Source organism: Siniperca chuatsi, linkage group LG22, assembly GCF_020085105.1.
Source record: "Siniperca chuatsi isolate FFG_IHB_CAS linkage group LG22, ASM2008510v1, whole genome shotgun sequence".
Taxonomy (NCBI): Eukaryota; Metazoa; Chordata; class Actinopteri; order Centrarchiformes; family Sinipercidae; genus Siniperca; species Siniperca chuatsi.
The window spans coordinates 11853346-11866574 of record NC_058063.1 but is presented as its reverse complement, the minus strand read 5'-3'; the positions used below and the strand labels follow the sequence as shown (position 1 = coordinate 11866574).

Sequence of the window (13229 nt, the reverse complement as noted above, 5' to 3'; positions counted from 1 at the left end):
TAAGTTGGTTCTTGCAACTGTTTAATATACCAACACTATTTGTTATGAATAAGTGTTAACTCAGAGGTACTCTGATTAGTAGGCTACTTTATACTGAGTAATCAATGTCAAATGTGTTGATTCTGCTGACATTTACTAATGTTTAAACTGTAAAAGTAACACCACCAAAGAATGGATTGAGAGTGAAATCTACTGTAACATAGTAAATAATTTTCAGATATGCCCTATCTGCTATTATATACACAAAAGGTGTGCGGGCCATATAGATCATAAAAAAGGCTGACAGTGTGATGCTAAAAGCTGGACTTATTAGATGCTGATGCCACTGTTCCAGAATTACCTGACATAACAGCTGGAAATGCAAAACAACAAAACCATCCATATACAAATGACAACTTTTAAACATGTAACAAATTTCAGAGTGTTTGAAACTAATATGAAAGTGACAATTGTCATTGACATTTCAGTCTCTTAAGTGTCTCATCTACTTTGACTGAGTAGTTAAGACTTAATCTCAAAATCTTTTTACTTTGGGTACTTGACTGCTAAATTGACAACATCAAACACTAAATCTGGTTAGACAGTACAGTTGCTATGAGCTTCAATCCAATTATTTAAAGTGAAAAAAATGTCTGGAATACTTAAGACACCACAAGGTATATTCACACTACCTCTGCTTCTCATACACACTAATACAGCCAAACATTAAACTACATAAAATCAACACTCACCACATAACACCTATACAGAGCATGAGATGTGGTGATCTATAAAAGCTGCTGTGATGCTGCGACAGGGTCAAGAACACTGCATTGCTAGCCTCCAGTACTGACCCACACATGCAGAGGGAGGGCCACCCTGTGGCCAACAGACAACAAGGACCAAATTAAAACAGTTATGTGCACCATCCATAGAGCCCAGACTAGATCAACTGCAGAGGGGGAGGCCACAAAGACAAGGGGGATGGGATGGACATTTAAGAAGGACAAAGGGGGCAAAATTGCTTTTTTGCTAAAGCCACCCACTGTATACTAACCCAGTTCTGACAGCAGCACACATTGCTGTGCAGAGCACAAGTGACATGGCCTTTCTAAGTTCACTCACTGTCCTGTATTTTAGTCACTCTGTCAGCAGCCTTTATTTAGAAAGGCAAACGTGGGGGCTCAATAATACATAAAGACAACCGCTCTTATCTCTTGTCCCTCTCAGGAGCACAGAGGCTGCTGACATTGTGGAAGTTGCATGAACACTGAGGAGGGAAAAAAAGCCTAAAAGCAGCAGATGTAGAAATAGGAGCATGTGGGAATCTCATATCTATACTAAACGCAGAACTTAATGAGATCAGCAATAATACTTAATTTTAATTAAGATCCTCTCTTGTGCTCTTAACGTTACTAATAACATAATTTCACAATATCACTACTTAAGTTACAGTGCTCTTAAAACCACAACACACCAAGACCCAATTAAAATGGAACCCAATTCAGGCATTGTTTTTTATAAAAAAATATTTAGTCTTTTGTACACAAAAGAATTGTGATATTTTATTACTACAAGTATTATATTTAATCAAGTGATCAGACAAAGACCCAGCACAGCCAACTACTTTATCAGCAACAAAATGCATTTCTAGGCTGTTAATCATATTCTACTTCATCTGTCCTAAACATTTCTTACTGTCATATAGCCTCAAATCAATATTGAGGATGATTTTGCAAAAATATAAAATTGATTAAGAAACCTCATAATAAATCGACGTATTACAACGCACAACTGTCTTAATAAATTATGTTCAAACTAACAAATACCAGGAATCTCCACTCATAGTATAGTTAAGAGTGTATCACTCCTTTAAACCCTCAGTAAGCACCCCTCATTTCGTTGTGCTGGGCTGTCCTCTATACCCACAGGACCACAGATGTGTGTGTTGGCAACCTCCCGGTAAATTAACTGGTCAGGCTCTTAGCTGCTGGCTCAACGATATGTAATCTTTTCATGACCTACCAACTGAAGATTACTCACTGCAGACTGCCTGCCATAACGCAGATGCCTGTGGCTTCAACATATTCACCTGCTCAATATTCAAGGCCAGATACTACAATCATAAGCACAGAAAATGCAAACTAGAAAGAATATGCCTGCGTTTATACCATAGGTTACAGCACCAATTATACTCAAAACCTTTGAGAATAAAAAAAACTACAATGAACAATAATCTATTCCTTTTCCTAGAGTTGCATTAACCCCAACACATCCATTTTCACCATTTACAAGTGGACAGTGACACGCCCATTAGCAGGAGTAACGTTATCACTCGCCATGATATCAGGTAGAAACTTAAGACTACTGGCATTAATGTCAAAGATCACATATAGGAAAATATGGTTTCACTTAGTGCATGAAAAAAAAGCTTAGATACACTTAAAAGAATGGCCATTGTGCGTACACACTGAGAATACATTCACAGCCTAAATAAATATTCTGCTAATTTTGTAGTTTTCAGGAATTGAACTGAAAAGTATTGGAAATAATTACCAATAGAAATAGCAAAACATAGCCTACCACAACTAGTACACCTGCTACATTACTCAAGACATACATGTAAAAACTGGTCTGAATTAAACCCATTGCTATGGTATAAGGTGACTGTTGAAACCCAACTGTGTTTAAAGGTAACCCGTCTTTAGGTAACGCGTTTCTAATTGGGTGAACTACAATGTGAAGTGAATCAAGGGGGAAAGACGAAAGCTGCCTTGTTTAATTAGTTAATCTGTGACACCTGTGCTACTGCGGGCAACAAGACCGGCTGCGACTGAAACTGTTCATGCAAAGTTCAAGTACTTCACTGAGTAAATTCTACTAAACCACGACTGCCTGTAGCAAATGCTAAATGGTCAAACTTCGTTTTATGTTTAGCATTTATTTTTAAGTTTTTGAAACTGCAACGCCATGCTAGTTTTAATTAAGTTACACCAGCAAGCGGCGTGGTTGTTTAGCCGAACGCAGTTTGGACAATTGCCAAAAGCAAGTTTTACCTAACAGCCGTGGGGAATTACAAAGTTTTATGTGAGCTGTGGCATTTATTAAACTCCGTTTGTGGTGCTACATATAAAGGTAGTCTTGCATGTTAGCTAGCACCGAGATTTGGTTCTGCGCCTACCACTAACGTTATAATATCGGTACCGATTAATTTGGCTAGCTTAACATTAGATAACATTGGGCAACATTGTCACCTTGCTAGCTACCTTAAGTCGTAAAACGCCTTTTTAGTGTAGACATTCTCTGCACAGTTTATTTTGCCAGTTAATAGTTTTGATACTATGCTTTTGTGGTGTCTTACCTTGAGCTGTTGAATCGGCGTCACGGTATTTATTGATGCAAAGTATGCAGATATCAAACTTTTGGTCGCAGTCTTGACGCAGTAGAAAAGGTGGCGGGAACGCGGCCACCCTAAGTAAACTAATCAGACTCGGCCAATCAGCGAAGATCCTTTCTCTACCCCGGAAATACGCTATTAACTAATTGATTTGCTGCAGGTGTAGTTTTTCTTCATGCTACATAGCCTGACTGCAATTCAGAGCAAAATGTCAACGCAAAGGAAAAACACACAACCATGACATTGCTGGAATGAACAGGAATGTATAAGCATTGCTGTTTATATTTTAGATCTAACTGACTCCGCTGTTACTTTTGCGCCTGTAGAACAGACATGCATTTGGCATTAATATAGGTATAAAAGGCAAAACCTTATCAAATGGAGATGCTGATAAGTGGTCTTTGGCATGAAAAAGGTTAGGATCCAAGTGGGTTTTTTTTAGTATAGGAACTGTAGGCTTGTCTACACTTTCCGAGACCTGAATGGAAATTCCGAAATGCCATACAAATATGATAGCAGAACTTAGACAATAGGCCTATCATCCAGCAACTCAAAGTAGTGCAACACAAAGGCTGCACTTAACCTATATAGCATTACTCCTTTAAGAGTTACACTGAATCTTCAGACCTATAGGCTATTTTGTATTGCCATTTGTGTTTGACCATGTTTTAGGCTATCTTAAATAAAATGCAAGTTTTCATATTGATGAAAGAGCTCAGATTAAAAATCAAGTAAACTGTGTTAGTTTGTTTACTGCAGCTGTTATTTCAACGTGGAATTCTACATATAAAACAGTGCTGTTAAGTCTAATATTGCCAACATGATAACGTTTTCACGGTAAAATAACCGACTAGGCTACTATGCGGATTCCACGTTTCAGCACTCTACCAAGGCCTATATTTCTACACACTAGAGCAATAAATGCGTCCGTCCGTGTCTGAAACCTTGGAAGATTTTGAAATGAGCACATGCCTACTTATCCTACCGTGTAAGTCTGTGATATGCCAAGGCACCGCAATTCAGAGTTGAAAATCAGCTGTCAGTGGAAACATGGATGCATCACGGTGACTTTCCCATCGCGTTTGCATGCAATAAGACAGCCTGAGACTACAGTGAATGCATGATCTGCTCTACACACTGTCCTCAAAGAACTGACATGGGATGAAATATCGATTTAAAATGTGTCAGGTGAATGAGCAAATGTGTAAAAATATCTTACCGTTTCTATAAATGAAAGTTATGGACGTCCTTAGGCAAACAATCTCTGAATGACACACCTGGCCAATAGCTCGTAAAATGATGAATTCCTTCTCTCTTAGTTCAAACTTGGAAACATAAAAGCCAACACAAACAAGATAAAATGAGGAAATGAAATATTTATTAAATCAAAACACAGAAATGATTTCCTTTCAGCAAATGCATGAAACAAAAGGAAAAAAGAACAGAAGAAATAAAAGGAATCAAATAATTAAAAAAGCCGGCTTCTGCCTGTCTCGCTCTTTACAGGTGCGCCACACAAATACGCGACATCACTGAGTGGAAACCAATGCAAGGAGGAGGTTGTCTTTAAAAGGAAGATAGTCCTGCCCGCAAATATATAGGGCCGTATCACAGCATGCCTATACCTCTCCGCTCTCTCCGTTTCATCCATTCAACCTACACATGAACACTCATTGGACGCGGAAGTATACCCAGAGTAGCTCCATCCACCGCTTATGCACACTCAAGCTCTTCAATACTATTGGCTCTAAGGCGGTGCTCGTTGGGCTCAACCGTCTTTCCAAATCACAAGATGCCATTCGTCCTCGCCCCGGTCACTCAAAGCGATCAAGCATTTTTTTTTCCTAAATATGGCATTTGAAGTCAAACATCGCCTCGCCAAACACGCACAGTGCAGCAGGCGGGAATAACACTATGGCTTGAGAGTATTCCGTTTTTTCCCACCCCCTCTCACAAATGTGTTTTACGCCACATCACCACACTGTCACCATCATTCCCAAGAAAAGGGAAAACGCACCCTGTTGAAGTCAGTTTAGCTCTTTGTGCTGTTTTCACGTATTAGGAATCGCTTGTTTTTCACCTGGAGGTTTTATTCTTCTTTAGCCCTCGCATGAGACAGTAAGACAACTCGGAAACATTGTCCTAATAGGCCATCCGCACTCACCACCACCCGTGTTTTCTTGCTACATCATGCCCCCCCCTCACTGTCTGCGCCATTTCAGCACTCTCACATCAGCGCCCGACTTTGCTGCAAAACCCGTTTGTATCGGTGCAGAGAGCAAAGCCCGGCATTCAGCAGGTTTCAGCACCACGGACAGCAGCGGTGGAGCAGCCTACACGCTTCCCACTGTCTGCCCCCGAGACTTACAGTCAATGGTCAACCCTCAATACTCGACCTTTAGTCTAGAAACAAAGGTGGGCGTTCATTTGGGCTCCCCTGACGGATTCCAAACAATAGAACGCGCTTTGTTTGAGCTTTACTTGCAGTAATATTACAGCAGTGTGGGCACGATGCACACTAGGAGAGCACACTTTACAGCATGAGTGGTTTCACGCTTATCCCATGCACATCTTTTGTCGACTTTCAGAGGGTGGAGCAACAGTTAAGCTCGCGTAGAGTGAAAAGGGGAGATCGATACTTTCAGGAGCAAATACATATAAACCAATACAGCTACAGTGGCAAAAGGCTGTAAGCTCACTGCAGAAAACCTTCAACACAATAGGACCTGCATCAGAATAAACCATGCATCTTATGTCCATTCATTTAGTTTAACATTAGATGCAGCCCTGCGACGAGTTGTGTCCAGGTGTTCAACCCAAAGTCACTTATAGTTTAACATTCGTAAAATGTGGATGGATGATGTTCAGATGCATGCTTTTCTCAGTAACTGAAAATAACTGGCAGGATAATGACATGCTATTAAATGGTTTGCATGTACATCTCCTTAAATTCCTTCACATGCTTACACCAACAGTCTTTCTAGTCTTTTAAACACACTGTACTCATTGCAGCATACAATCATTAAATGAATGGAGTAAAAAGTTGTGCATGCAAAATCTGTGTCATCTACTGCTGCAACATACATTCAGTCATATTTTAAATGATGTACAAATAATGGAAAACCATAAGTGATACTACTCTACTAAAAGTAGTCTCTATTCAGAGATACAGGCTGTACAGTGGAATCCCTATGAATGTAAATAATAAAATAGAAAAGCCAACCTTGAGAATAAAAAAGGAAACCCCTCTCTGGGTTTCTAATGTTAAAATGTTCCATATTCTTATTTTAAAGCTTAATATAAACTAGAAAGTGTGCTGGAGAAGCCCAACCACAGTAAATAGGAAGCAATGAGAGGCATGGAAACCATTACATACATATAATCATTATACAGCCAATTCATTACTGAAAGTAAATTGAATAATTTCAGCGGCAACACACTCTATTCAAAACTGTTACTAAAGTTACTTTATGTATTAAATTGTCTAAAAACAAATCTACGTGAGATATCAATGCGCAGATGTATACATAAGGGTGTGTGTTTGAAATGTAAGAAAACCTTTCAGTGATCTTGGGAATGGCCATGTCCATCATTAAAATTGTGTCCAAATTGTGTACAAGCTTTTTGTAATTTTTCATGAATAATGGGAAACGTGTTTCCAATTTCTTTGTCACCAAGATGTTGTCTACAGTATGTACAGCTTTCAAACAACATTATTTCAGAAATAAAGATCCTGAACTAAACATTAAACTGAATACCACTGAATTTTTAGGGCCCCTTGCATGCTGTAGAGGCTGCTATACTATACTATTTTATATATATATATATATGTGTGTGTGTGTGTGTGTGCGTGTGTGTATACATAGAGAATATACATACATATAGAACAACTTGATTTGGCTTTGACCAAAACAGTGCACTGTTAGCATGAGTATGTAATCTATAAGAATATGAAGCCATACACAGTGTCAGAAACAAAGTACAAGAGTTTCCTGCTCCAAACTGGGATGTAATGTTGAAGTACAGCTCCACTGAAAATCAGTGAAGTTACTTTGACATGAGTCCAATTTTCTGGCTACTTTTTTTGCATGACAAAACATTTTAAGGTAAAAAGAAAAAAAATGAAATAAAAATCATCAAAATCAATCTTCTAAAAGGTATATCCAGGCTTTACATCTTGATGACAGCACATGTTTAAGTCTTGCTGCTCTGGTTTCTGGCTTTGGGGAAGTTATTCATGCCCACAAATATCAATTAGATCATTAGCATTTAGATAGCATATAAGCATTCTTAAAATGAAAGGGAACATGGACCTTTTGCCCCTATTTTCAATGGTGATTTGTGAAAGTGTGTCTCAAAAGAATGTCATGGAAGACTTACTGGGTAGGTAGATTATATTTAAAAGATCAGACACACGGAAGGGTCAACATATCAGGATAAATTAGGGAACTGTAAGGGCGCCAGTACTTTTGTGTGGAATAGAACTGGACAGGGAGAATATGGAGGCAGCAAATTAACACCCAATAAAGGAGCTGCTAAGCTAATTTTTCTTGTCAATTGTACAAACTGACAAATCAACTCTTTCACTTCAGGTACTGTTGGGCTTCTTCTTAAAGTCTTTACATTCTAGCTAAATCCCTCAGAGACATTATCACAATATAGCAGTCCATCATTTTGGCTTGGGGTTGAACAAATACAATCTGAACGCTGGCGTATTAAAATATTATGCTCAGGAGATTCCCTGCGTGGCAGCTAAGGCAACAATCATTAGAAACTCATACCAGATTCCTGTAGCTTTGGTCCAGCACCATCTTCCTGTCAGGCCCTCACAGCATGCTCCTGGCCAGCTACACCGTACCCAGGGAGCAGCAAGGAAACAACCATCTTGATTCCACCAAGCAGACAAAGAAGCACAGAGCAGCGCAGGAGAACGGACATATTTGACTTTGCTAGTTACATGTAGAAGCACCCTCTGAGTGGTGAAATAAAAGATGATTTGTATTTGTAACTTGTATGCATGAGTTTCATTTTTTCCACACTGTCTGACTGTCAGCCGCAAAGGTCTTTAGCGCAGCAGCAGCCTTTGTTTTGTAAGTTTAATACCATCTTTGTCACGCACATCAGTTGAACTTCCTGTTCCGAAACTTGAAATGGAACCTGTTGGTGTGGCAAACAGTTTCCTGACCACATGGGCTGTACAAGGGGTGTGGCCTTGAAGGACTACCTTTGAATAAAGAAATAAGAAATAAAACATCCAAGTATTGAGACATTAATTTACTGCACGTTGCCTTTATCACATTATGAAAAAGGCAACCTTACATTTTAACCACTAAGAGTAGCATAAAGAAATAAAAACATACTCAAAACAAGAATTAAGTAAATACAGAATGATCTTCTACCGACATGAGTATTAAAGTAAAAGACAATAATTCAAGGGGATTTTGGTTACAAGAACTTAATGTTCATCTGGGAGTTACAGTAATGTCATGGTGTACAGTGCTTTCTGGCCATGGGCTAAAAGGTGGCAAACAGTGTCATCAGGGGACTCTTTACTGTAAAGCAATATAACTCTAATGGAGAGAGAGAGCGCTGGCATCCAGACCTGACTGCGGATCAGATAGCCATCTGCATTTCAGGGCCACAAATGTGTAATATGTACAACCCCTTGGAGGGAATGTAGGTCAATGCCGGGGTCATTAACCTAATCCATCTCTGAAATGTGGAGCGCCAAGGTCTCAAACCATTTGGACAGTATGGATTAGGAGCATTTTTTGACTTGCTCCAGGTCAATATTCATAAAGGCACTGACTTCTCACAGTAGGGGGGGCGCTCTTTTCTGCCTGAATGACTCATACAGTAACTCACAAAATATCCCAGATATGTGCCTCTGGTGGTCTGTAGCTAATCTGGTATGCAAAGGGGGGGGTGGAGTAATAGGTGGAACTCAGCAAGATGGAGAACAAAAAGTCACTAATTTGTTCAGGTACTTACTTGTACTTCAGTATTTCCTTTGTATGCTACTTTATACTGCCAGCGATAGTTACTAGTTACTTGTCACATTCAAAATTTTACAAACCAAATATAAGATCAGCATATGAAATACATTGTTAAAGATTTAACTAACAGTATATAAAGTACTTAACAGTAACTTCAACTTCAACCAGCTGCAACAATATATGCTGTCTACTCAATATCAATAATAATAATCTGTTTAACCAAATCAAACTCTGCATAATGAGAACTTGAACTTCTGATATTTCAGTAAATTTGCCTGTTTAACTGGGATAAAATGTCTAACGGAGACTTTTGCTCGTATTTCTAAACTGTGGTACTTTTACTTAAAAGATCAAAATATTTATCCACCACCGCACACTTTAAAGGAAAATGCACGTAATTAATCCAAAAGGCAGCCTACAGCAAACGGCGAATTAAAATGAATGACTACAAACCCCACTCGTGTGTTAAATGTATTTTTGTTAATTAAAAATGGATGCTTTATTTTACAGATGACCACACTGATTAAGCAAAAAAACAACAAAAACAACAACAAGATACTGACCTGGTACAAGTCGTACAAACATTCCCACATCCATCCCCTCTCCATTTGGATCCTCTCATCTAATCTCTGCTCATTGATAATCTATGTGACTGATTTAGTGGGTCCCACCTCCTGCTGTTAAATGTCAAGGGTGAGTGCTCTTGACCTCTTCGCCCTCCCTGCACACTTACTGGCAACCTGTGAGGCTGACAGGCCAGCATTTTATCACACACAGGCGTTCTTTCTTCTACCAAAAGGACTAAGATGTCAATAGTAGTTCCTTTGAGACATTAACGTTCCCTATGCTGGAGCCTCTTGTGTGACAGTGGTCTCAGAGTTGCACTGAGGTGATTATTAATGCTCCCTGCTGGGACTGGGCAAAAATATTTCGAGATGAGCTTCCTGAAAGGCTGCAAAAGAGGGTAATAAGCAGCACTGCTGGAAAATCTCTCTTTGAATGCGCCTTTTACTCTTTTAGCCCAAACATTGCTATGATCAGAAAGAAGTGTAGAGGCAGGGGCTCTCTCAGAGGACAAATTCTGGCCTTGCTCACTTATTTCTTAGCATAACAACCATTTTCTGGGTACAGCTCTATCTTTTTACATTAAAATAACTCACATGTTGCACTCCTGGCTTTAGTACATTTCATTTAATAGAATATGAACCAACTAATCCTTATTTTGTGAAGTCACTGGGATGTAAAATCTAACCGAAAGGAGGTTGAAATTTTGCTACATACCTGTAGACAATGCTACAGTGACAAATAATAAAACATACACAAGTCAGACAGGCAGGTCACAGCAGACAACATGAAAGACATGAAGCTACAATAACAGTAACACTAACACACAAATTAACAGATATTTCAAGAGGACATCAGTGTAGCTCAGGAGCCTGCCAAGCCACTAAAAAATAGTAAATAAAAAGCCTACCGTAAGTGATGCACCTAAAAACAAGACCAGTAGAAAATGATATTAAAATATCAATAAAGGCAAAAGAATAAAAATAAAACAAATGATGTCAAAAACACAACCCATATATCTCAGGAAACAGGTAAGTATCACATTCCATTCAAAAGACCTTCTGAATCATTATGTGGAGCATCTCAAAACACTTTTTCGACTGCTAATAAACACCAAACAGGGGATAACCTTAGTTCAAACCACTATGGTTTGAACTCTCCTACCTGTTCTTTCCTCCAAACGTCTTTCCGAGTGAATATGTAGAATTTAGTCACGAGAAGGATTTGAATCAAATCCTTGAACTTTGTTTGGATTGTGAAAAAAGTGGGTGTGGCTCAGCAAATGTAGGGTGATTCGCGCTGTGGAGAGATAATGAGCTATAGCACTGTTTTCCTCCACACACACTTACGGTTCCTCACCTGCGTTGTTGGAGCAGGAGAATAAGGGTAAATGAATAAATTAGACCTCAACCACATTATTTGGAAATGTAAACAGAGTTTTTACCAGCTGAAACACAAAAACACACCTCTATGCTCTGCTAGCTAACACTAGCTAACAGTCAAGTGCGGTTTCATATGATGGGCGGTTATCTAGTCACCCCAAATCCCATTTGATTGGATACATTTATGTAACCGCCCCAAGTTAAATATTAGTCATCAAAAATGTTTTTACAGGAAAAGAAAAGAGAGGAATGTTGATATAACACTACTCTTTATTGTTTTTGGACACGTATTTAGTATGTAACAAGAGATAAATGAACAATTAACACACGAACATAGGATTCACTGTGTCTTTAATGCATTACACAGAAAGGACAGGGCTCCAATTGGCCCAGGGGTCTCACAAAATTGCTAATAAGAATGGTAACTGTACATAAAAATGTGTTCTGGTACAAGGTTAAAGCTCACTTAGGTATTGTTCTGTCTTTATCAGGTTTCACACCAATTTGGGTAAACACTGTATTTACTGTATTTATTCTTGGTAGAGGAGACCCTGGCTTTAAAATATGGGCAGAAAGAGAGGATCACCACAATGTCTATTCAGTGATGAAGGCTTATTATATTTCTTTGAAACTCTACAGTGTTCCTGGAAAACACTTCATTAGGTCACTCCATGAACCACCTCAGTCCAGTCTCAAACAAGCTGGACCATCAAAGTACATACACTGTACATCAATAGAAGCAATTAGTATTATAAGCACTTGTTTTCTACAAGATTCTAATAGCACTGAGAAAGGTATGTAATGTAAAAGATGTGCTTTCTTCTTTGATATAGCCTTACTGTACTGTGCTTCAATCGTAAGCACTTCTTGAATACAAAAAATGTTTCCTTCAAAGTAATTTAGCATAGGTTTCTTGATGCTTTTTATGTAAGCATCGAGGGTGTGAAATTTAAAAAAGAACAAGCAAAAAGGACATCAAATCTCAAACCCAGAAGAACACGATCACTTAATGCCTTTGCTCTTGTGATGCTAATGTCTTGCTGTCATGTCACCTGCTTTAACTCAGAAGAAAAATGCCGGGGGGGTGAGAGTGAGATCACTACCACTTTTTGTATATTTCCCCATGGTATTAGAGGTTGATGCTTGTGCATGATGTCATTGATTGTAGACCATCAAATAAGGGTCCTGCTGGGAAGCTAGTGCTCCCACTGTGACTGTTAGGGCTATGTAATGCAAGACTGGGTGATGTCACTGCAAGAGCACAGGGACCACAGAGACAAAAACGACAGTGTGACATTGTAGCACATGATACAGATCGACATATGGGCTATGTGATATGGGATAAATGGGCTTTATTGAAAATGAATTATGTTGTCTGTTCAATTGTTTCACATGGCCCTATGCCAAAATGTATGCCAAAAGGTGTGTTGGGTTAATTGGTAAATTTGGGTTTTTGTTTAGTGATGTAATATTTACCTCAGAGACAACCTAAACACAGAAATTTTTACATTAGAATAGGTGTCCTTAGATCAAATATTCAAGGTCAAGAAGACTGAAAGAGGCATTATCACTTTTTAAGTCCTTTGTCAAACATTTTAACTGACAGCAAAGAACAGTTGAAGGCATTCTTTGATGGTCAGATGAATAACTAAAAGAGCACTCGGAGAGCGCAGACCTCGGCCAAGGCAAATAGTCCAGTCTATGATATGCAAATCTGCAAGTGCAACCATGATATATGTCTGGATATATTTCCCAAACTGTTAGAATTACAGTATGTCAAACAAGCGCACTGTGGTTATAACAACAACATCTGCGGACAAAGCAGGAGAAAATATAGCTTTTATCCTTTTTCTACTTTTTACTCGAGTCGTCAACTCAAGTAAAACGTTACCTTCACTTCCCCTGGTTCAC

General features: G+C 38.9%; 1 protein-coding gene across 7 annotated transcripts in view; it reads right to left on the bottom strand.

Moving 5' to 3' along the window:
- The window catches only part of elavl2 (ELAV like neuron-specific RNA binding protein 2), a 28699-nt gene extending 23677 nt beyond the window's left edge, over positions 1–5022 (bottom strand). For 2 of the 7 annotated variants that reach the window (XM_044184677.1, XM_044184679.1), the window contains exon 1: positions 3341–3494. The gene's annotated coding sequence lies outside the window, so the exon portion shown is untranslated. Of the gene's footprint in view, positions 1–3340; positions 3495–4595 lie in introns of those variants that run through there. The other 5 variants (XM_044184680.1, XM_044184678.1, XM_044184676.1 and 2 more) reach the window with 5 other exon arrangements.
- Positions 5023–13229: the final 8207 nt, after the last annotated feature.